This window comes from Triturus cristatus, chromosome 8 (genome assembly GCF_964204655.1).
Source record: "Triturus cristatus chromosome 8, aTriCri1.1, whole genome shotgun sequence".
NCBI classification, from domain to species: Eukaryota; Metazoa; Chordata; class Amphibia; order Caudata; family Salamandridae; genus Triturus; species Triturus cristatus.
In genome coordinates this window covers 659,213,784-659,240,626 of record NC_140591.1, presented here as the reverse complement: position 1 = coordinate 659,240,626, position 26,843 = coordinate 659,213,784, and positions in this window count along the sequence as shown.

The following is a 26,843-nucleotide window of genomic DNA, read 5'->3' as shown; positions in this document are numbered from 1 at the left end:
GTTTACATTCGCTACAATTAAAAATGAAAAGGAATGAAGATTAAAAGCAATTAAAAGATTAATTGTCTAACCATCTGACAGTAAGAGTTTACTCACCACCAGATTACAGAGCATGAAACAAAACCCTTAACCCAAATGTACTGACAGTCCTTCGTCTGCATTGTGTCCTTCTGGTTGCATCGTATGGTATTTGATAATCATTCTGGATTCGAGTTGTCTCAATTCCTGAATTCTATCACCCCCCCTGTCTCTTATGGGGACATTATCAAGAACACAAAATGACAGTTTGGTATTATTCTGGTTGTGACAAGCTGCAAAGTGCCTTGCGATGGGATACTATTTATCATTGTTCTTGATAGCCCTAAGGTGTTCCAATACACGTTTCTTAGCCTTGTGTATAGTGCTACCAATGTAGTATTTGTCACAGGGACATCTGAGGGCCTAAACTACATATTCTGTATTACATGTGTAGTGTCTCAAGATTTTAAATGGTTTCATTTGATGTGACAGTTCAACCTCTTTGCAATTCTTACTGTACTTACAGGCTTTGCACTTACCACATGTGTAAAACCCCTGTATTGTACTTGTTTTTGAATTTGTGGTCGTAAGAGTTCTACATACACTATCGTTGAGTGACTTGGCTTTACGGTAAGTTATCTGAGGATAATCTTCAATACATTTGACCCTACCCTTAATTTATTTAATGACAACATCAAATTGGATCTGAATCATGACAGTGGCCTCAGGCCAAAATCAGTCTTTCTACCCCAAATAGCTAATGAAGCTATTGATATGTTTGAAAAGGGAGTAGTTAAGGAATTGGATAAATTATCCAAAAAAAGGAATTTTGTAAAGAATAATCTTTCCAAAGCACAAAAAGATGCATTACCAACGCTCCAGAATGACACTAATATAGTGATAAAAAAATCTGACAAGGGGGGTAATGTGGTGGTGCTATCCAAAGAAGCATATTTAAAGGAAGGGTTGAATCAGGTACATGATGTGACAAGATATGAAAAAAGCACAAAAATCAAATATGATTTAGCAAATAAAGACCATCAAGAGAAATTAAGTGAGTGGAGAGACCGAGGTTTATTAGAACTAGAAGAGTTTAATTTTCTTAAATGCAAGTACCCTAAATTACCTGCTCTTTACCTCTTACCTAAGCTGCATAAAGACAAACTCAATCCCCCTGGAAGACCAATTGTATACTCCATGGGCAGTTGTATGGAGAATACTTCCAGGTATGTTGACCATTACCTACAATCTTTGGTGCAATCGCTTCCATCATACCTAAAAGATTCAGGGCATTTTTTACAAGCTATTGAAACAATCAAGTGGCAGCCAGGCTGGTTACTTTTGAGCTTAGATGACAATAGCTTGTACACCAGCATTCCCCATGAATTAGGCATTAAAGCGTGCAGGAATTTTTTAAGACACAGGTCCTTATCATTTTTGTTTCATACAGAAATGATATTGGATATGATTTTGACATGTTTGACACAAAATTTATTTTTATTTGATGGACAAATTTATCGTCAAACACTTGGTACCGCGATGAGGACTTGCTTCGCCCCCAGCTTTGCAGGTTTGTACCTGGGCTGGTGGGAGGAGCAAGTAGTCAGCAACCTTGATTACTACAAAACCAACGTTAAAAGTTGGATGAGATGTATAGACGACATATTTTGTGTCTGGGGCGGCAGTGTGGAAGAAGCTAATGAATTTGTTAAAGCAATAAATGTTAACACACTGAATCTTACTTTCACCAGCCATATTGATGATGAAAGTATTGAATTTTTGGACCTGATGATCCGAGTGAAAGATAATAAACTGACAACTGCATTCTTTAGAAAGAAGACTGCAGGAAACAGTTTGTTACACGCTGAGAGCTGCCATCCGGGAAGTTTGATCAACAGTATCCCGTTTGGTGAGCTTCTCAGAGCTAAGCGCAATTGCAGTACTCAGAGTGACTATGAGAAAGAGAAATTGATTATGTGTGAGCGGTTCAAAACAAGAGGTTACACTACAAAATGCATTAGAGAAGCTTGTACAAAAGTTGATAAAAGAGAAAGAAAAGAGTTGCTCATAGACAGAATAGAACAGAATGCACAAACAAATGAATTACCAACGAATGTGAGATTCATTACAACATTCCATACAAGATCGAATGAAGTAAAAACTGCACTAAAATAGTATTGGGAAATTTGGAAACTAGATAAGGATTTGGTCAAATGTATTGAAGATTATCCTCAGATAACTTACCGTAAAGCCAAGTCTCTCAAAGATAATGTATGTAGAACTCTTACGACCACGAATTCAAAAACAAGTACAATACAGGGGTTTTACACATGTGGTAAGTGCAAAGCCTGTAAGTACAGTAAGAATTGCAAAGAGGTTGAACTGTCACATCAAATGAAACCATTTAAAATCTAGAGACACTACACATGTAATACAGAATATGTAGTTTATGCCCTCAGATGTCCCTGTGACAAATACTACATTGGTAGCACTATACACAAGGTTAAGAAACGTGTATTGGAACACCTTAGGGCTATCAAGAACAATGATAAACAGTATCCAATCGCAAGGTACTTTGCTGCTTGTCACAACCAGAATAATACCAAACTGTCATTTTGTGTTCTTGATAATGTCCCCATAAGAGACAGGAGGGGTGATAGAATTCAGGAATTGAGACGACTCGAATCCAGAATGATTATCAAATATCATACGATGCAACCAGAAGGACACAATGCAGATGAAGGACTGTCAGTACATTTGGGTTAAGGGTTTTGTTTCATGCTCTGTAATCGGGTGGTGAGTAAACTCCTACTGTCAGATGGTTAGACAATTAATATTTTTGTAAAAGATGTCTTTATTAATAAGAAAACACAAAGAAAAAACCATTGGCGACAGTCCCGCACAACTTCCCTCGCAGGGGGATGCATATGAGGAGGGGGGGCCAGAGAGCCAAGCAGCCGCCTGGGGTAGCACCCACGTTAAGCAGTCAGCCCCACAGCCAGAAGGAGACCCAAACGCATCTGAGGGAGCAGGGAGAGTGTCAATGGCGGGGCCTCGCTTACTCCCAGTAACATGCCCCTGCAAAAGCCCCGGCTATCGGGCAATATTCAACAATCGGGAAAGATCTAGCTCTCCCCTCCTCTTCAGGCGCCTCGCCAAAAGGCCAACTCAAAAGAAAAGAGAACTCCCCCCAACCCGCAACCTCCCTGATCCTCCCCACCCCTCCCACCCTCCCTCCAGTGGTGGTAACACTCAGCCTTACGCAAGGCATTCCCCAAGCGATAATCACACCTGGAACAGGTGAAGAGCTCGAATTGAGGGAGGACATACCGCTGCCGGCAGTCCTTTAGAGAGAAAGTGCACCAGAGGGCCCCAGCGGAAACTGACATTTTTAAAGTACCCCAGGAAGACATCCGCCATGCGTTCCATGCTCAACAGTTTCCACAACCTCGCATGCCACAGAGATATCGCCGGGGCCTCCTTCTTTTTCTAAGCTGCCGCCAGAGTGACCTTAGCCGCCCCCAAACACAACCAAAGGATCTTTTTGTCCGCACGCGTCTGGTGCTCGAGGAGGGGATCCCGGAGACCCAGTAATACGTGAGCCACGGAGTCCGCGATCGGGTACCCCAAAATCTCTTTAATATGGGACAGTATCTCCTGCCAGTAGGGGTGGATGACCGGGCAATCCCACCAAATATGGTGAAAGTACCCCAAGAGACCACATCCCTTCCAACACCTGTCCGAGGAGTTAGGGAAGATGCAGTGTATCCTGGCGGGAGAGAGATACCAGTCCATCATTGTCTTGAGGTGCGCCTCGCACAGCTCCACCGAGTGATTGTGGCTGGTCAAATCGCGCCACAAGTGAGACCATTCGTCATCTGCAACGGCTCTCCCCAGGATGTCCTCCCAGACGCCCATATAGCGCGGCCTCGGAGAGAGAGCTGTGGCCAAGAGATGGCCATAGATAAAGGAGATGGCTCCGCGCATCGTCGAGGTGCGCGAGAGGAAAGCCTCAAAGGGGGAGGGCGGTCTAGTTGCTGCCTCTCGCACCGACAGAGACAGAGCCCAGTGCAGCAATTGGGTGTGGCGGAACTGCTCTCACTAAGGAACCCCATAATCCCGTCCACAATTGGCAATGGTGAGCGGGGCAGCGCCATGAAACAAATTCGTAAGGGCGAGACAGCCCCCGCTTCTCCACACGTCGAATGGACCCTCTCGCATAGCAGGGGGGAAGGCTGGATTGAAATGTATGGGAGTGAAAGGTGACGGGAACGTAGTCCAGCACTCATCCCCAGAGACCGAGTCCCAGACCTTAAGGGTGGTGCCGGTAGGGGTGCTGATGTCCGCATTCTGGGGCCTGACCCCCTTAGGTTTCCATACCAGATCCCATATTGTGCGTCCCGCCACACTTCTGTCCATTTGGAGCCAGTGTTTCTCCGAAAGCGGTTGGGTCCATTCCACCAAGACCCTCAACTGCGCCGCTTTATAGTAGAGGAGCAAGTCCGGGAAGCCCACCCCTCCCTCCCCCCGAGGACGTCGGAGAGTGGCAAAAGAAAATCTAGCTCTCCCCCCCTGCCATATGAACCGGAGCAAGAGAGTCTTAACGCGGCGAAAGAAGTCAGTGTCCAAGACGATGGGGAGCGCCTGGAACAGATATAAAAACTTCGGCAAGAGCGTCATTTTAATCGCGTGTATCCTACCTAGCCAGGAGATAAACAGCAGTTTCCACCGATTCAAGTCAGCCCGTATCGCATCCATGAGAGGAGGGAAATTGGCCGAATACAGTTGTCCCACTGTGGGGGTCAAGCGCACCCCCAGGTATAGTAATGAGGACTGAGTCCAAGGAAGAGGGGAGAGCGGCCGAAGACGGCCCACCTCCATCGGCGAGAGTGTAAGATTAAGGATATATGATTTGTCGTAGTTCACCTTAAAGCCCGCCACTGCTTCAAACCGTGCCAGGGTCGTCTGGACGTGGGGGAGGGAGTGCGCAGGGTCAGCCAGCGAGAGCAGGACATAATCCGCAAACAAGGAGATCTTGTGCTGTTCGCCCGTAAAAGGGTATCCCCCGGACATCCGGGTGCTCCCGTATCGCCAACGCCAGTGGTTCAATACTCAGAGCGAACAGCAAGGGGGAGAGCGGACACCCCTGCCTCGTGCCCCGCAAGTGTGGGAAGAAGGACGAAAGGCAGCCATTGACCGCGACACGGGAACGGGGCCCGCTATAATTGGCCCGAAGCATGGTGAGGAATCTATCCGAGAACCCGAACGCTTCCAAGGTACGGAAGAGAAACTGCCAGTCCACCCGGTCAACCGCCTTCTCGGCATCCAGGCCAAGTAAAACTGCCGGAATGTCAAAGCGGTTGGCCTTCTCGATGAGGTGAATCACCCTCCTGATGTTATCATGGGTTTGTCGTCCTTTAATAAACCCTGATTGATCCGGGTGGATGAGCACCGGCATCAGGTCTTGCAGGCGGGACGCTAGGATGGAAGAATAGAGTTTGGCGTCGACATTGAGCAGGGCGATCGGCCTATACGAAGAACAGAGAGCAGGGTCCTTACCGGGCTTAGGGATGACGGAGATGACGGCCTCCGCCATAGAGGCCGAGGTAACCCCCGACTCAGCCATCGCATTGAACAGCTGGACCAAAAAATCACTCATATCGGTGGCAAAGGTCTGATAAAAGAGGGTCGTGAAGCCGTCAGTACCCGGCGCCTTGTGGGGCTTCAGGGACTTGATGGCCCTCAGCACCTCCTCTCTCGTAATGGGGGCAGAGAGCAGCTCATTCCGGGCCGCAGATACCTGTGGGAGCGGGAGAGTACGCAGGTAGTCCCTCTGGGCAGAGGGGTCCAGGGATTCCCCCGTGTATAACTTTGCATAAAACTCCCCGAAGCGTGCCGCCTTGTCCGCATCGCGGTGCTGCAGCGTGCCTGCCGCGTCCCGAATGCCGCCAATGTATTGCCTCTCCCGCTTACGGCGCAGCTGGCGGGCCAAGTGTTTCCCCACCTTGTTCCCCTGAGCATAAGAGAGGTGACGGAGCTTCAGGAGGGTAAACTCCAACCGATTATTGTAATGTGCCCGTAGCTTGCCCCGGAGAGCAGTAAGCGGTCGCAACGTGGGTTTGGAGGGTTGGTCTTTATGCGCACGCTCCAGCACCGCCAGTTCCGCCTTTAACGCCCCTCGTTCCGCTCTCCGCAATCGATTAAGAGCCGCGTTAATAGCTAAGCAACTACCCCGCACGGAAGCCTTAAAGGCATCCCAGGTAGTAAAAACAGATGTGTCGTGAACCAGGTTAAGGTCGAAAAAGTCCCGTATTGCCACACGGAGGTCCTTGCAAGAGGAATCGTCCCTCACCAGGGAAACCGGAAAGTACCATCTGCGCGGAACGTCCCCCACTGGCACCCATTGGAGCCCCAGCGCAAACAAGCTATGGTCCAAGAGGGAAAGAGGAAAAATCTTGGCCTCACTCACGGAACCCCGGAGGGACTGGTTGTAAAAAATATGATCTAACCGGGAATACGAGTGGTGGACATGAGAGAAGAAGGTGTAGTCCCGTGAAAGGGGTTGCAGGGAGCGCCACCCATCCAGCAACCCCAGCTCCTCGATCCGCCGGCGCAACTCCTCAGAGAACACCCCAGTTTCGGCCCTCCGGCAGTGGGAGCAGTCCAAGTCCGGATCCCAAACGAGGTTGAAGTCCCCCATTACAAAGAGCGCCCCCTCCACGAAATCCTCTACAGTGCGCAGTAAGTTCAAAAGGAATCCATTTTGCCCCGCATTGGTAGCATACAGCACAAGGAAGGAACAGGTCCTGCCGAGGAGCACCCCCTTAACAAGTAGCCACCTACCCTCCCTATCGCTCTGGAATCCCAGGGGCTGGAAATGGAGAGACGAGCGGAACAGCAGTGCCACTCCCCTGTGTTTCGAAGCCGCCGAAGATCTATATATCAGGGGGAACTGTTTATGTTTCAACCTGGCCTCATCCCGCCGAGCCAGGTGGGTCTCCTGGAGACCCACCACATCCAGGTGATGATCCAGTACATATTTCCAAACTTTTTGGCGCTTCTGAGGCGAATTCAACCCCTTCACATTCCAAGTTCCTAGTGTAACAGGCATGTCGCAGATCTCTCAACCATCAGCTCTCTCCGGTCAGCCACAGACAAAGCGCCGCCCCCGTCCCAGGCACCCAACCCAACTAGAAAGGCCCCAGCAGAAGTGGGCCCGTAGTATGCCCCAGGCCCGCAGTCCCCTGCCCATCCCATGTTATCTCTCCTATGGAGGCCCGCAGCCCAGAACCAGCCTGAGCAGTGCCCCCAACGCCGCCCCCCCTCCTCCCCCACCGTGCCTAGGAGCAGGGCCCCCGCCCAAGCAAGCAGAGCCCCCTGTCAGCCAGTTAAGAGCAACCCTCGCCGCCTCCTCGAGCTCCCCCCTAGAGTCCCCACTAAGCGCAACTCCCAGAGCCTCCCTCACCACCACCCCATGTCACCACCACTGGCCCCCCCACCCCCACCCATCCCCCCATCTCCCCCCCACCCCCCCACAACCCCTCCCCCAAGAACTCATACAAAAACCAAATGCAACAGGCAGAGGAGTCAACTGGACCCCCCCAAAGAAAGTAAAAAAAAACCAAATGCTGCAACCAGAAGGGCTGGTGATGAAACCCTCGGAGAGCGGGGTCGCAGGCAATAGGCAGTGTCCCAACCGCTCTCCAGTCCGGGGTGTCTTCCCCAAAGTACATAGTTACCCACGGTACCTGAAGAGGAGGGAGGCGTCCCCCCGCCACCAAGCAGCCTTCCCTCTACCATCAAGCCGCCGATGAGCTGTCCCGCGGCGACAACACCGTCACATCCACTACAGAGGCCACTGCTCCATCTCTTTCCTGTTGACTGGACGCGGTATCCGGCCTAGTCTGTGTCCCCAGACGCCCAACTCTGTGCCAGGAGGGAGTGCGCCTTCTGCGCCGCGAAGGTGAGCGTCCCCCCCTCGGGGAGTCCGCGGCATCGTCCAGTCCCAGGAGGTCCTTAGCAGCCTGCAGACAGTGAATCTGGACCAGTCTGTTCTGCCACCTGAAGATGAGGCGAAAGGGATGACCCCAGGAGTATGCCACGTGATGATCGCGCAAAAACGCCATCACAGGTCGAAAGGCACGTCTCTTCTGCAGCGTAGAAGCTGCCAGGTCCTGGAAGAGTTGGGGATGGTGCTCCCTGAATAGCAGGTTAGGAATACTCCGTGCCTTCCGAAGAATACTTTCCTTGAGCTGGAAATCATTGACGCAGACCAGAATGTCCGGCGGCGGAGCCCCCGAGCCCCTCGGGAGGCCGTCATTGCCCAGGATTTGCAGGAAGAGAGCCTCTACATACCCCCGGAGATCTCCAGCCTCGCCCCCCCCACGGCACCACTCGGATATGGATGTTGTGCCTCCGAGACCGGTTTTCCAGGTCTTCCGCATGGGCCTGGAGATCCAAATTCTGCTCCGTGAGTCAGAGCACATCCTGTTGGAGCTGATGGACGTCCCCCGCCAGACCTAGATCGTGCTCTTCCAGCGTTGCCACGCGCTCGCCAATGCCATCCACTTCTCGCCATACCTCTCTGAGGTCCGAGGCAAGCTGGGAGCGGAGATTCAAGATGTCTTCCTTGATGGCGGAAAAAAGCTCCATCATGAAGGCCTTGGTGGCCGGCGCATCATCTGCATTCTGCTGGGGGGAGGCGCTGGCACCCGGGGCGTCGTTGGCAGCGCTCCCCTCGGGGGCCCCATCTTGCCCGGTTTTTCCTTACGGGGCTTCGTCGACATCGCGGGCATCCCCACGAGGGACCGGTGCTCCAGACCGCTGGCAGACCTCATGCTCTCACCCCGACCGGCAGTCGCTCCAAACCCTCGCCCGGGCCAGCACTAGCGGAGTCCCACGTCTTAGGTTCCCCAGTGCGTCCCAAACCGGGGCCGCCGCTTCACAGCGCTCCAGGGGCCGATCCACTGCCAACTTCCACTCACACTCCAGCGCTCTCGGGGTCCGGGCCCGGGCAGGCCGCTTCCATCAAGGGCCCTCGCCAGGTGGCAGTAGCCAGGGTGGGGCAATGGACACCAGGGCCAGCGTTCAATTCTCCAGGTCACATCGTCGCTGACTGATCTCCGGCCCTGCAGTCACTGGGGGGAAGGCGGCCCGCCACCCCGGTGCACTGTAGCTCAGGCGGCCGCCCCCCCGCTCCAGTAGGCACTAGCAGCAGCCTCAGGTATGCGGGGAAGGGACTCACCGGCGGGTCCCGAGAGCCTCTCGGCAGCAGGCCTCACTCCGGGAAGGCCGTTCAGGGCCGGGAGCTTCACAAGGGGGGCGGCCCCAGGCTCCACAGGGCCCCCACTGACACACCACTGTGGATGGAGCCCCCACGGGGCCCGGGAAGTCCAGGGTCGGGGCCTCCTCACCTGCCAGGCAATCATGGGCCCAAAGGGCCCCCAGCACCAGCGGACCAGCGTCTCTCTTCGGGCCTCGGCCGCAGTCTCCCTCCGCACCTCCGCAGCGGCCCTCTAAGGCGAGGCCCACATGCCGCTCTGCCACCGCCAGCCGCAGGCGCTCTCTCCCCACCTCAGCAGCCCCGTGGCAGAGTCCACCAGGCCCTCCGCATCCGCCGGGTCCCAGGTCTCGCTCCGCCGATCCGGAGGTCAGGGGCGGCATTCAGCGTCCGAGTGGCAGCGCGGCAAAGGGCTCCGCCTCCAGCCGCGTCGCCACGCAAGTCTCCTGGCTGCAGCCGCCGCTCTCGTCCCAGGCCCCAAAGCAGTCAGAGGCCCCCAGTCTCGCCCCTCGGGCACAACGATCGCCAGACCGCCTCCCGGGCTTCTAGGGGACCAGCGCCAATTCCGGGAGTCAAGCTGGAAGGGGGAGGGAAGGCGCTAAACAACGCTAAGCAGGTACGGCGGCGGAGGGACTGAAAACACGTCCTACTCCGTCGCCATCTTGGACACGCCCCCCGACAATTAATCTTTTAATTGCTTTTAATCCTCATTCCTTTTCATTTTTAATTGTAGCGAATGTAAACAACAAAAAATTCACTAGGTGAATAATTTCACCTTGTATTTATTATGTTTCACAGGTTTCTGGTGTGGTTCAAACAGAGTGTGGGATACGACTTGATTGATTCTAATAAGGTATGCGACATGGGACACGAATGTGGAAGCAAAATTATTGAGTATTTAAGGCGATCATTGTTATGGACTATATGCACTTCTTGAGGAATGAAATCCAACGTGTACAATTAAGGTTTTTCATATTTCTTACATAAGAGAAATTGACTTTTGCCTGATACAGTTGTGTCTCAATTTATGCCCACTGTGGCAGGATTGACATGATATATGCGACATATGTAAATGTCCAGCTATGGTGCAGTTGATTATTGAATATATGTTTGATGTAGTCCTACCTTATTTAGTTTTTGCCCACTGTGGCGCGATATATGTTATAAGCTGGATTGTCCATGAAAATTGAGTTTAGTTCCACTCGAAAATTGAATGAGATTTGCTCTGTAAAAACAACAACAGAGATTTACGAAATGTATTTTCACTGGAAAATAATTGTTTTAGTAATTTATCAATTCCCAAAACAATCACAGAAACGCTTTAATGAGTTTGTTTTCCTAGCTCTGAGAATCCCTGTAAACGGAAAATCTGTTTTCACTGTTTATGATTTGGGTGGGTCACATGACCAGGTTCAATGAAGTTGTTGTACACAATGCTCTTGCTCGTGAACAAGGAGGTGTGTCCTCCGAAACGCGTAGAGTGAGAAGACCAGTAAGAATAAAATCACGCTAAGATGAACTTTGAGGCCAAGGCATCGTTCTTGTGAAAACGTGGAGACGTTTGTTGCTTGATATATATATATATATATATATATATATATATATATATATACACATATATATTACCTGCTGGCGGTCGCCAGTAGGTAGTTATAGTTAGGACCTTGTTTCTATTCAAAAAGCATTTTTTCTTTTCTTAATAACTTTGGCGCCGCATGACGAAACATCACGAAATTTTTTAAACTAGTGGGGCGCTCCGGTCAGCTCCTGTCTTGAAAGTTTACGGATGATTCGGCAAGCGGGGGCCGAGAAAAAAGGGGTGTCCCAAAACATGTTTTCTCCATGTTAATTCCCATAGGAAACTTGAGACACGGCTACAGCCCGAATTGCTGAACGGAATTTCACCAAATTTGACAAAAAGGTAGCCCTTGGTTCGGAAAGAGAAATTTTTTTAAATTGTGTAAATCCGTTCAGTAGTTGCTGAGAAAATAAAAAAATAAAAGTTTCGATATTTAGAGGCACGGTGGATCCGCCCACCCTCCCGACCACGAGCTTTATTCTAATTGGCTGTCAACACTCCAAACCAGGAAGTGTTGGCAGCCATCTTGTAACTCAGTAGAAGCGAGTCACAAGAAAACAGAAAACGAAACTTGAAAAACAAGAAAAGGGGGCAGGGTAGAAACACTCTGACCCCCTAGGCCTGCTTAGGGGGTCCCACAAGGACCCCCAAGGCCCAAAAATCATTTTTGTTTAAAAAAATCGGCGAGATTCGCACACCCAGTGCGAATTTCGGCCGAACATAAAAAAAAAAGAAGCACGGGCTCCCGCGCTTTGTTATTATTTAGCCCCCGGGTGGGCCAAGTCCCGGTAGCATGCGATATTGTAATTGTGGGGGCCCAGGGAGGCCCCCGCTGCCCCAGGGACCGCCACCCCCTGGGACTTGTTATTTTTAATGTGTGGGTGTATTATTGGAAGTTCTTCACTGCAACCCGCACGCTTTTACCCCAGGAGGTTTGAGGCAGAAATGCAAGGTTATTTGGTTAAATTGTATTCGTAGGGATACGACTCCCTTGTGAATAGGGTGATGGGCAGGATGGTTGAACGACAAAGGAACATTGCACCCAATGTGCTCTGGGGCATAGCTTTAAGTGGGGCAGCAGTTGCAGTGTCACCAGGGCCCAGAGATGGGATAATGGAGCCCAATCTGCCCTGAACCTGTCACAAGAATCTGCCCGTACAGTTTTTCAAACACATTCTGCCTATGACTTTTCCGTTTACTCTTTGAAGAGGGTGGGGTGCCGGGGCACAGGGGCAGTAAAGAATCAGAGAGAACTGGAGAATAGAGAGGAAATGGGTGAAATAAAATGAGAGGGTGAAAAATAGAAAACAGAGAGCAAAATGTAACAGAAAGGGGAAAAGAGCAAAAGAAGAGCAAAAGTGGCAAGGGATGAGGAAGAGAAGGGGGCAACAATAAAGCTCTCGGAGATATGAGAGGAAGGAAATGAGGATTAGTGAGCAACAGAAGAGGCAGAGACAGGAACGTTAGAGGGATTGGAGTGTGAAAGGGTGGAAGGAGAGGGTTGAAATAGAGAAGGAAATGCACACCTGCAAGCAGGGGCAGAGATATCATTAATGCAGCAGGCATAGTCGCACCAGGGTCCGGGTTTGTGAGGATCTCGCTTCACCCCCACTAGATTTGCATTTTAATACTGATCCGTGGGCTCACTTCCCTTGTTTGCATTATGGCCTTTACTCCCAAGCTACACCACTGAATTTGTTGTCACTGGCAGCGGGACGTTGCTGGTGACTGCTTTTGTGACAAAGTCCTGCAGTTCGCCTTGTGCATCCCTTGCTTTTAGTGAGTGTGGCACCCAAAGGGAGACAAGTACCTGCAGTGAGATACTGCACAACGGCAACATCATGATCGGTTCCTGAGGCTTGCAGACCTTTACACCTATGTTGGAGGTGGGCGAGCCAACAAATGTACAGGGAGAGCCGAGCCAAGGATCTGGCTCACATCTCAGAGCACGAGCCAAGCCTTGATAATGTTTGCTTTGTAAATCACCCAACAAAAATATGATTGTCACTTTCAAGTTCAAAAAAAGTATTTCCTTTAACATGTGAAGCGTTGCCATTAATGCGTCACATTAATAGCACCTCACTGGGATGTGGCACATTTAAACATAAGCCATCACTGCACTAAGAGGCAAGACGAGTATCATGTAAACACTGTACATAGCCCAGATTATTGAAGAACAACATTATAATCTATGACATTAAGCACAATAGGTTTTTCTACAAATGGCATTCAAACTCACATATACATACGCGATAATGAAGAAAAAAGAGCGTTGGTGGAATACAATATTTGCAGAAGATCTCACGATTTAATCAGGGGGAGTCGGAATTTATCCAGGATTTCTGGTTTCACTTTCTACAAATCAGACAGAAAATGGCTTATCTGTGTGTCTTGCTTTGTTAAGGTTTTGTTTTTACACCTCTGTGCATTTTTTGAGTTTCTATACAGCGTGAACTGGACCAGATGGCATTGGAGCGCTTTGCATGATCACCAGTTACATGGCACAAGTCACATTCATTGCTTACATGCATGGGGAGATTAAGTGGTGAGCCCAGAATCACAGGATGTTAAGCCGACGCTGAGAAAAGAAACTAGTTCCCCAAGAAAAGGGGACAGGGTAGAAACACCCTGACCCCCTAGGTCTGCTTAGGGGGTCCCACAAGGACCCCCAAGGCTCAAATAAGCATTTTATTAAAAAAAAAATAGACGAGATTAGCGCACCCAGCGCAAATTTCGTCTGAAAAACAAAAAAAGAACCGCTGGCTCCCGCACTTCGTTATTATTTAGCCCCCGGGTGGGCCAAGTCCCGGGGGCATGTGATATTGTAATTACGAGGGCCCAGGGAGGCCCCGCTGCCCCAGGGACCGCCCCCCCCCCGGGACTTGTTATTTTTAATGTGTGGGTGTATTATTGGAAGTTCTTCACTGCAACCCGCACGCTTTTACCCCAGGAGGTTTGAGGCAGAAATGTGAGGTTACTCAGTTAAATTGTATTCGTAGGGATACGACTCCCCTGCGAATAGGGTGATGGGCAGAATGGTTGAACGACAAAGGAACATTGCACCCAATGTGCTCTGGGGCACAGCTATAAGTGGGGCGGCCATTGCAGTGGCACCAGGGCCCAGAGGTGGGATAATGGAGCCCAATCTGCTGTGAACCGGTCACAGTTGTAGAACCTGCCCGTACAGTTTTTCAAACGCATTCTGCCTATGACTTTTCCGTTTACTCTTCGAAGAGGGCGGGGTGCCGGGGCACATGGGCAGTAAAGAATCGGAGAGAAATGGAGAATAGAGAGGAAATGGGTGAAATAAAATGAGAGGGTGAAAAATAGAAAACGGAGAGGAAAATGTAACAGAAAGGGGAAAAGAGAAAAAGACGCGCAAAAGGGGCAAGGGATGAGGAAGAGAAGGGGGCAACAATAAAGCTCTCGGAGATACCAGATGAAGGAAATAAGGATTAGTGAGCAACAGAGGAGGCAGAGACAGGAACGTTAGAGGGATGGGAGTGTGAAAGGTTGGAAGTAGAGGGATAGAGATAGAGAAGGAAATGCACACCTACAAGCAAGGGCAGAGATATTATTAATGCAGCAGGCATAGTCGCACCAGGGTCCGGGTTTGTGAGGGTCTCGCTTCACCCCCTCTAGATTTGCATTTTAATACTGATCCGTGGGCTCACTTTCCTTGTTTGCATTATGGCCTTTACTCCCAGGCTACACCAATGAATGTGTTGTCACTGGCAGCGGGATGTTGCTGGTGACTGCTTTTGTGACAAAGTCCTGCAGTTCGCCTTGTGCATCCCTTGCTTTTAGTGAATGTGGTACCCAAAGGGAGACAAGTACCTGCAGTGAGATACTGCACAACAGCAACACCATGACCGGTTCCTGAGGCTTGCAGACCTTTACACCTATGTTGGAGGTGGGCGAGCCAACAAATGTACAGGGAGAGCCGAGCCAAGAGTCTGGCTCGGATCCCATCAGAACACGAGCCGAGCCTTGATTATGTTTGCTTTGTAAATCACCCAACAAAAATATGATTGTCACTTTCAAGTTCAAAAAAAGTATTTCCTTTAACATGTGAAGCGTTGCCGTTAATTCATCACATTAATAGCGCTGCACTGGGATGTGGCACGTTTAAACATAATCAAGAAAAGGGGGGCGACAGAGTGCACCCCTGTTTCTTCAATTTTTGCTCGTTACTTTTGCTTTTATTCCATTCAATTTGCGTGCAAGCCTGGATCGTGGTCTTCCCTATACCACGCTCCATGCCCTAAAATAAGGCCTGGATTGCCATTTTTGTGGCATTAAGGACATAGCGCAAAGCATAAGCGTCTCTCATGTGTCAACTGGATAAACATTGGTTAAAAAGAAACTGTGAAAAATTGGAGAAGAAAATAAAACATTGAAGAAAAGAAGTACATTTGTGGCATTGTTTTGTGATGCATCAAACCTAGCTGTGCGTCCGGTACTTGGGCATCATGGCGCCCCAGTTTGGAAATACGTTTAAACATAAACCATCAGTGCACTAAGAGGCAAGACAAGTATCATGTAAACACTGTACATGGCCCAGATTATTGAAGAACAACATTATAGTCTAAGACATTAAGCACAATAGGTTTTTCTACAAATGGCATTCGAAACTCACATATACATACGCGATGATGAATAAAAAAGAGCGTTGGTGGAATACAATATTTGCAGAATATCTCGCAATTTAAGCAGGGGAAGTCGGAATTTTTCCAGGGTTTCTGGTTTCACTTTCTACAAATCAGACTGAAAATGGCTTATCTGTGTGTCTTGCTTTGTTAAGGTTTTGTTTTTACACCTCTGTTTTTTAAAACGTTTTTATACAGCGTAAACAGGACCAGATGGCATTGGAGCGCTTTGCATGATCACCAGTTACATGGCGCAAGTCACATTCATAGCTTACATGCATGGGCAGATTAAGTGGTTAGCCCAGAATCACAGTATGTTAAACTGACGCCGAGATAAGAAACTAGTTCCCCATGTCCTAACTCGTCAGCTCCTGCCATAACGCCACAACCTGGGAGGTAGAGAGAGGCAGGCAGCAGCCACATGAAAGCTCGGCTCGTTAAGGGCTCGAGGTTCCAACAGAACCTCGAGCTGAGCCACAGCCTGGCCCGAACTTTCAGTGTACCCACACCTCCACTCGATATCTTGGTTTTTAAGTACTGAAAATTAAAGCCCCATGCCTGTGAAAGACGTTCTTAATGCTAGGCGCGGGATCGGTTTATGCTCTGTCAGTGGTATTCATGTCCACAGGTGAGGCGATCTCTTATTGTACACTGGATTATTTTGTGTGCAACTGAAACCTGGTATTATGTTCCACTAAATCCTAGCCCCGTCCACACGATGGCAGTCCTTCTGCACAGTTGACCTCTTGCGTACAAACACAAACCATGGACACACAAATTAATCTGAACCCAGGTACTTCAACGTCGCATGTGAACTTTAATCTAAAATAGGTGACAACTAGCTTTATTGTTCCAGAGGGAGCCTGATAAGCTTGGAAAACCCCCTTGAAACTGGGTTCATATGTTGGCATACCCCATCAACATGAGCAGAGTTCTGTGCACCAATTAGGGGGAGGGGGTTCCTTTAGCTTCAGAACGCTCTCTCGCCCGGTTTTTTGAGTTTTATATAGCACTTACTTGACACCAAGGTACGTATCAGAGCGCTTTACATGAGCACCAGTTTCATTCGAGAGAGACACATTTTTTTATTAGGCACGGTGATTTGCACAATCACAGGATGTTGAGAGTCCCTGCTGAGACTCGAACCTGGTTATCCAGCTTCCAGGTCGGCCGCTCTAGCCGTTCGGCCACATCCTCGCCCAGCTTCGTGCACTTAAACGCCACCTCGGCTGGTGTGATTAAATTCAGTACCAGCTTAAGCGAAAAACGGCTTTGCCAGTTAACTACTTAAGCTGACACCAGGTTTAAAACCCCACTTTGCCCCTATTCCCGGGCTTTCACACAGCAACCTGTCTTCAATCTGAGTGGTTCCCAGTGAAAGCGAAACAGAACTGTTGATATATGCTGTATGATATTCATGATCCACTCCAGGCGCACAACGCCCTTTGGGCTGAAAGGCCTACAGCCCCCTCCCACCCCCCCACCCCCTCCTTTGTGCGGGTCAGTCCGAGCTATGACAGCTTCCTGGGCACTCACACACAGCCTCACCCGAGTACTTCACAGGTCTTTAAAAGACCATTTACTTGCTAACAAGGCTTTGTTCATTTTTAATTACCAGTGATGTACTTATGGAGTGGCCTAGCCACTAACACAAGTACACCTACAATATTATGTGCACAATGCATGCAGACCTCTAAACACTTATAAATTCATCAGGCACTCTGTTTACAGCACTGTGATCATACTAGTTACTAGTCATGTATTTATAGAATAGCCTAGCCACTAACACAAGTACACCTACAATATTCTGTGCAGTATGTATGCAGACCTTTAACCACATACATACTATTGGAACACTCTTATAAATACTAAGGTACTGCCCATGCAGCCTAGCAATCCTCCTGTCACTCTCATGCACTTCTCCAATCACACCTCCAGTACTATCTACTTATACTATCCCTTTGCTAATACGTAAGTACTTATAAACTAACCATGCACTCTATTTGCAGCACTGTAATCATTCCAATTACTAGCGATGTACTTATGGAATAGCATAGCCACTAAGAGAAGTACACCTACAATATTCTGTGCAGTATGCATGCAGACCTCTAACCACATACATACTATTGGAATACTCTTATAAATACTAAGGTACTACCCATGCAGCCTAGGATTCCTCCTGTCACTCCCATGCACTTACTCAATCACCCATCCAGCACTATCTACTTATCCTATCACTTTGCTAATACGTAAGTACTTATAAACTAACCATGCACTCTATTTGCAGCACTGTAATCATTCCAATTACTAGTGATGTACTTATGGAATAGCATAGCCACTAAGAGAAGTCCACCTACAATATTCTGTGCAGTATGCATGCAGACCTCTAACCACATACATACTATTGGAACACTTATAAATACTAAGGTACTACCCATGCAGCCTAGGATTCCTCCTGTCAGTCCCATGCACTTCCTCAATCACCCATCCAGCACTATCTTCTCATCCTATCACTCCACCAATACCTAACCACTTATAACTTGACCATGCACTCTGCTACCAGTACTGTAATCATTCCAATTACTAGTGATGTACTTATGGAATGGCCTAGCCAGAAACACAAGTTCACATACAATATTGTGTGCACAATGCATGCAGACCTCTAACAAGATACATACTATTGGTGCACTTCACTAAATACACAAGTAGTACCCATGCAGCCTAGGATTGCTCCTGTCAGTCTTATGCACTTCCTCAATCACCCATCCAGTACTATCTACTTGTCGCATCACTCCGCCAATACCTAAACACTTATAAATTGACCATGCACTCAGTTTGCAGCACTGTAATCATTCCAATTACTAGTGATGTACTTATGGAATGGCCTAGCCACTAACACAAGTATACCTACAATATTCTGTGCAAAATGCATGCAGAACTCTAACCAGATACATACTATTGGTACACTTCACTAAATACACAAGTAGTACCTATGCAGCCTAGGATTGCTCCTGTCACTCCCATTAACTTCCTCAATCAATCATCCAGCACTATCTTGTTATCCTATCACTCCACCAATACCTAAGCACTTATAAATTGACCATGAACTCTGTTTGCAGTACTGTAATCATTCCAATTACTAGTGATGTACTTATGGAATGGCCTAGGCACTAACACAGGTGCACCTACAATATTCTGTGCATTATGCATGCAGACCTCTAACCAGGTACATACTATTGGAACACTCTTGTAAATACTAAGGTACTACCAATGCAGCCTAGGAATCTTCCTGTCAGTCCCATGCACTTCTCCAATCAGCCATCCAGCACTATCTACTTATGCTATCACTTTACCAATATCTAACCACTTATAAATTCACCATGCACTCTGTTTGCAGCTCTGTAATCATTCCAGTCACTAGTCATGTACTTATGGAATGGCCTAGCCACTAACACAAGTACAGCTACAATATTCTATACACTATGCATGCAGACCTCTATCAAGGTACATACTATTGATACACTCTTGCAAATACCAACTTAGTACCCATGCACCCTAGCAATCCGCCTGTCACTCCCATGCACTTCCTCATTCACCCATCCAGCACTATCTTCTTATCCTATCACTCCGCCAATACCTAACCACTTATAACTTGACCATGCACTCTCTTTCCAGCACTGCAATCATTCCAATTACTAGTGATGTACTTATGGAGTGGCCTAGCCAGAAACACAAGTATACCTACAATATTGTGTGTACAATGCATGCAGACCTCTAACCAGATACCAACTATTGGTACACTCCACTAAATACTGAAGTAGTACCCATGCAGCCTAGGATCCTCCTGTCAGTCTTATGCACTTCCTCAATCACCCATCCAGCACTGTTTTCTTATACTATCACTCCACCAATACCTAAGCACTTGTAAATTCACCATACACTACTAATGCATTCTTTCAGTCAATCATATACTACACATATATTCAACCAAACTTGCACACATTACCATGCAATTATATTTCTTTTTTTTTAAACCAGATAAGGTAGTTCTAACAAGAACTTTATTTTTCTTCTTTTTTCTTTTGTAGTTTTTTGTAGTTTTTGAACAATTTTGTATTTTTTTTGGTGTTTTTTTAAAAACTGAACAAAAAAAGGAACAAAGTAAACAGGTAACTTTTGGAATTAAATATCATTCCAAAAACAAAAAACAACCCAAAAAATTAACAGCATCCACCGACTGTTCGCCATAGCAGATGATTTTTTTACACTTTACACAGTGCTGCTCCAGGAAGGCAAATTCCAGCCTTATATCCATAGGAGGTATTAATGAAGACACTCCTGATGTGCTTGCCACAGCTGGTGCTGGATTTTGAGCCACTCGTCTTATTTCCTCCCGAGCAAAATTGCGAGGATGGAGAGTGCCTAAATGCTTGTACATGCTGGCAGTGCCACATGAATACTTTTTCTCGCTCCCTCTTGAGAGGACCCTCTCGCAAATTGTGCAGGTCACTTTCCTTGCATTTACTTTTTTTTCACCTGCAGGAAAAGTGAAGAACTTCCAGACAACAGATTCTGGTCTCTGTTTAAGTGGTGCTTCCTCCAACAGTTCTTCATCTGAAGGTACATCAACCTGCTGCTGCTGTCCAGATGCCATTTTCCTTGAAAGGTTTGAAAAAATACAAAAAAAAACCAAAGAAGTTCAAGCAGGAGAACAGATGTTTCTCTGAAGGTGCTCCAACAAGAATGATTAAAATGGGTGGGGTTCTTCAATAGTTACAGTGGGAAATGTTATGAACCAATCAAATCCTTTTTTTTTTGGTCACATGGGAGTCGCGCATTAAATAATCACATGGATGATGTCATCAGTGATGTCATCAGTGATTTCATCAGTGATGTCATTTGAGATGTCATCAGTGATGTCACTGACCATGTCATGAATGATGTAATATGTGACATCATCAGCAGTGCATTGCGGGGGCGTGAGTTATTGTTAGCTGAACTAACTATAACGGTGGAATTTTATGGTTTGGTACGAGTGAAATGTCCAGCTAACTATAGCACCCCTGAAACCTATGTTTTTTTCTGTAAATATACATATATATATATATACACATATACATTTGTATATCTATGAATCTGTCCTAATAGGATATGTATCAGCCACTTAACAACATTCATGTTTTAATTTTTGTGACTGATATTTATTTATATATTTATATATATATTTATATATATATATGTTTATATATGAGGGGAAAAAAAGAAAAAAATAGAGTATTTTTTCCATGTCCATTCGATTGTCGATTTGCACTTGCACTTTAAAAGGCAAGGTCAAAAGACAAGTAGTTGTCATGTGATGAAGGGTGGGATCGCCTGAAACGCGTTATGGCAGAACTGGCAATTAAATAAATAAATATTGCACAGATTTCTGGGTCCACGCTCCTGAAAAGGCGGAAGTTGAGAGCGAGTTGAAGGATATTTTGCCAGACTGACTTCCTCCGGCTCGTGGACCCCCTCCCTGCAAGTGGCTCCGTATCTGGCAAGTCTTGTCCCGGGATATCGGCTGTAGGCATCGCGGGCTCGTGATGTGACTCGGCGGGGACCCCCGGGACACCAAGCAAAGTTTTCCGAGAAAGGAAAGGACGGAGCCACCTGTGAGCCAAAAAGCGGACCAACATCAAGACAGCGGGATACACCGGCGGACTCTTGAAGTGGGTGAAACTTAGAGAAAGCATTCATTTTCAGAGGGATCCGCGTGCGGTGCAACAAGTCTTTGTAAGGTACCCGCACACGGCAATACAGAGGTGGGGAGGTGTGCTAACCAGTGAGAGCCCCGTAGGGTATTTACCGACTGACGGGAGTGTTACTGGGACATTATATTATATTATATTATATTAGCCAACATGTCTGCAGACATACTTAAAGATCGTTAACTGGCGGCTGAGGGGATGTTTTCAGATTCCCTGGAAGACACACAAGGGGCCAGTAAAGCAGCCAATGAGGAGCCCAACAGTAAGGGCAAAGGACTCAAGGACAGTTTCCGTGTATTGGAGAAGCTTAAACGACAAGAACAGTCAAAATGGTGGGAGGCACGGTCGCTCCGGAGATATTTAGATGTGGGGAGTATTCCCAGGGGTCTCCGGATAATGATCGTCCCTAGTTACGAGACTCCCAATCCCCTCATGATGGCAGAGTGGGGGGAGTGCAATCTCGAGTCTTCTCGCAAATTAGTTCAAATACTTGTCAAATACGTGGATATTGATAGAAGTGATCTTATCAAGAAAATTGAGCTATTGGAGAAATAAATAGAGCAACAGGGGGATCCCCTGAGCAAACAAAAAATGACAGAGGAAATGATGAATCGTTTGCATAAGGAGGAGGAAAAAATTTAAATTAGAAAAACTTGCAAATTTAAAAGAGACCGCGATGATTATGCGAATGGGCAAATATTTACATTTGCAAGGAGATATGATTCCATGAGAACTGCCACGGCCAATAAACGTGTGGGAAACCTAGTGAGATCCAAAGAGGTCAAACATTGACAGATTACCCCTCTGTTTTGGATCTGAGTTCCGCCGTGGAGAGCGGATCGGATTCGGATAATTTTGGTTCCAGATCTGAACCCAATAATATTAAATTGTCGTTGGGGGAAGAGCTGGAAATGTTAAAACGCAGCAGGAAAGAGACACTAAGACCACGCAACAAAGCACCCGCCAAATCACGGCCACCCGGAGAAGAAGGGGGCACAGGCAGGCAAGGAGAAAATGCCAAGAGGCGCGGGCGTGCGAGGGGAAATCGCAAATAGAAGCAGGTACTGCGGATGCAGTTACTGACAATTCTAATGCCCGAGAAGAGAATTCTATTATTAATTAGGCTGATATTGATCTCATTAGTGCAGAAGAGCAGCTTTTATCACTTGGCTTATCATATTGTCCGGAGTCTAATTTCAATTATACTCAGACAAGAGCGGACATTTATAGATTCATCCGAAAACTAAAACTTAAAAAGTTCCACCAGCAACGTAGTAAACGCAGTGATCTGGATAGGGTGGATGCACTGTTACAAGAACCTGAGATGTCAGGACTTTCAAATTCCGACTACGATCTACTGCGTGACCTTCATGTTTTAGAACGAGGTGATCTATTGGCATTCAACGTCAGTACAAATGAGCAAAATATCCCAAATTCGCAGCAGTCTCAAATTCAAGTAACCAGTGTTAAACCTCACACTCCGTTCAAAATAAAATCTAAATTTGTTCGGATTTTGGCCAGAGATTCCCTAGATGTTTTTAATGAGCAAGTAGTAGCGCAAATAAAGAAACTCAACATTACCATCAACAATGCTAACATGAAATACACTAATCATGAGAGGAAATATCATCAACTCATAAGTAAACTCAAGGACAACCACCAGGTCATACTACGTAATGCAGACAAAGGTGGGAATATAGTAATGTGGCCCATTAAAGACTACCTTGAGGAAGAGCACAAACAATTAAACAATGTTGAATGTTACAGGAAAATTTCTCCTTCAAAATTCAAAGACACACAGGAATTGCTATTTAAACAATTATTAGCCTGGAAGAGTTTGGGTCTACTAAGTTGGGAGGAGTACAAATATCTCAAAAAGGAGTACCCGACTAGCCCGGTGATTTACTTTATACCAAAGGTTCATAAAAACATCAGTAAACCACCGGGGCGACCCATAATATCTGCCTGTGATGGTCTATTGGAGAATCTTTCTAAGTACATCGATTTTTTCCTGCAAGACTTTGCAAAGGGTCTCAAATCATTTGTGCAGGACACTTGTGATTTTCTGAGAAAGATTCAAAACATTGTTTGAAACCTACTTATCTATTGATTGCGCTTGATGTTTCCTCCCTATATACATGCATCAAAAATAAGGATGGGATGCGGGCAGTTGGATATTTCCTTATGAATAGATCAATTGTTTTTTCTCAACATACTAAAATGCTACTCAAAATGTTGCTGTTCTGCTTGGAAAACAATTTATTTTTGTTTGATGGTAAAATGTACCAGCAGATTCAGGGTGTTGCTATAGGGGCCAGCTTCTCTCCCAGTTATGCCTGTTTGTTTATGGGATGGTGGGAGGAGCTGGTCCTCATGCAACAGTATGAATATATGTACAGCACAAATGTCGTAACTTGGTTACGTTACATAGATTATCTATTTATAATATGGGATGGTGATGTAGACAGCTCTACTACTTTTATCGACTTATTAAATGATAATGCAGTCAATTTACATTTTACATTTGACATCAGTAAAGACATGGTCTCATTTTTAGATGTGAGGATCCAGATAGTTAACAACAAATTGTCAACAACTCTTTTCAGGAAACCAACAGCAGGAAATACACTGCTACATGCATCAAGCGCACATCCGCCGCATCTCAGCAAAAGTATTCCTTATGGTGAGATGTTGCGCATTAGGCGAATATGCAGTGAGGAAGACAACTGTAAACATAAACAGAGGGCAAGTCGTGATAGGTTCCTGGCCAAAGGTTATAGAGCGGAGGTAATTGATGCAGCAATCGCCAAATCTAAATCCATGGCACGAATAGATTTGTTGAAATATATAGAGAAAAACACAAACAAAGATGTCACTGAAGAACCGACTAGATTAATCTTGTCTTTCTCACGACAAGAAAAACAGATTAGGGCAATTGTAAGAAAAAATTGGCCTATCGTGAGAGACGACCCTGTAATAGGTAAATTATTACCTTATAATCCAGCTGTCTCCTTTAGGAAGGGGAGCAGCATGGGCATGTCACTCACAAGGAGTAATCTAGAAACGCAGGTTATCGGCAAGAAAAGGATTCTATAAATGTTCTGTCGGTAAGGCTTGCCAATATGGTGTAAATACTACTAGATATACAATGGCATTTATACTAGGATATGCAGTATAAAACAACAAATTACGTGCAAATTGGAATTTGCCATTTATGTTCTAACATGCAGCTGCAATCTCAAATACATTGGAAGTACCAAATTGGCAGCCCACAAGAGGATCCTACAGCATATTCGTGCCATCATCAACAATGATGAAAGCTATCCAGTGGCCAGACATTTTAAGATCTGTCATAATAGTGATCCCAAGCATCTGAAATATTTTATTGTAGAGGTGGTAGCTCCCCAGAAACGAGGAGGGGATAGGAAATCAAAATTAAGAAGTTTAGAAACAACTTACATATTGCAATTTGATTCCAAACAACCCAGTGGCTTGAATACCAGCGAAGATTTACATACATTCTTATGAAAAATATGGATAGTACTGATGTAGAAAGAACTTGAAAAAATAGAAAAAATGGAATACTCTGAATTATATGATACAACATTATATACTCTCTCCAGTAAGGATTCAAATTTACTCTTAAAAAACATGATATTTGTATTGGCATTTTTAGGATATTTAGTATTTATGATATTTATTGTTGGATTTTAGAGAACACATTTAGAAAGTATATTTTATGCTTCTATTTATTTATTTGTTTATCTGAGGGACCAACTATTTATTATTCATGATACCATTGTAAATTATCCTTTGCACTAATGCACGTTAATATGTCATGCACCTTATTTTCCTTGTTCCTTGGTCTGCTGAATTTGACACAAGGACATATTTAAGGAATTGATTTGTGAAACCTCTGTTTGCTTTAGAGGTTCTTCGAACATGATGCTTTAGGCTATTGCTATACTGGAACCTGAAACTGGTTAAGTGTTTTTATTTAATTTGATTTTATACATAGAAATGTAATCATTTGCCCCCCAAAAAAATATGCACTTCACAGGGTTTCACTAGTTGGACATGGTTATATGTGGGGACTTGGTTCGAGCATTATGAGCTGATATTAATATGTATTCTAAACATGCATTTGTATATCTATGAATCCGTCTTAATAAGATATGTATCAGCCACTTAACAACATTCATGTTTTTATTTTTGTGACTGATATTTATTTATATATTTATATATATATATTTATATATCTATATATTTATATATGAGGGGAAAAAAAGAAAAAAAGAGAGTATTTTTTCCATGTCCATTCGATTGTCGATTTGCACTTGCACTTTAAAAGGTGATGTCAAAAGACAAGTAGTTGTCATGTGATCAAGGGCGGGATCGCCCAAAACACTTTATGGCAGAGCTGGCAATTAAATAAATAAATATTGAACAGATTTCCGGGTCCACACTCGTTTTTCCTGAAAAGGCGGATGTTGAGAGCGAGTTGAAGGACACATATATATATATGTATATTCACTGAAAAAACCATAGGTTTCAGGGGTGTTATAGTTAGCTGGACTTTTCACTTGTACAAAACCATTGAAATTCCCCCGTTATAGTTAGTTCAGCTAACTATAACTCGCGCGCCCACAATGCACTGCTGATGACGTCACATATTACATCACTCATGACATGGTCAGTGACATCACTCATGGCATCACTGATGACATCTCAAATGACATCACTGATGACATCACTGATGACATCATCCAGTGAATGTGTGTTATTCTGAAAATTAAATATGTTTTATATATGTATATCTCAAGGTCGATGGAAGAATAAATGGGTATATAAGTGTCTAAATGGATGATTTGTTTTTGAAAAATTGATTGTGTAACTGACTGATTAAGTGTATCATAGTGAATACATGGCTTAGTGAGTAATGTTTAAATATGTAAATATCTGTATCAGTCTCTCACTTTGTGTATAAGTGGCTGCATGGGTTGGTGAGTAGCTACATGGGTGTCTATATAGGTTATTAGTTGGTTTTTTGAGTATCAGTCTGAGTGTCTGCATGGTTCGGTGGGGGTATTACGTAGTGCATAGGTGCATGAATGAGTGACTCACTGTTTGTATGTGTTGAACACAGTATGTGTGCAGGACTGTATGGGTGGATGAGTGTGTGTATGGGTGTGTTAGTGAGTGAATGACTGTCTCAATAGTGTCTTTATGAGTAACTACATATGTTTTAAACTAGTATATGTGACTATTGGTGTATATATGTGAGTATATGTGAGAGTGAGAGATTGAAAGAGTTCCTGTATGAATAAGTATGTGTTTCTATAAGTGATTGTTTAAAAGACTAAGTATGTGTAAGTTTCCGTAGAAGTAAGTGTGGTGGTGTGTGTATAACTGTATATGCAAGTAAATGTATGTTTGATTCTTTATTAGCATGAGTGACTATGTGTGTGAGTAACTATGGATGAGTGGCATTGTGTAACAGGATGTATAGGTGTATGAGTACATATGATGAGTGAGTACATGTATGAGTGACTGTATTGGACTGTTGG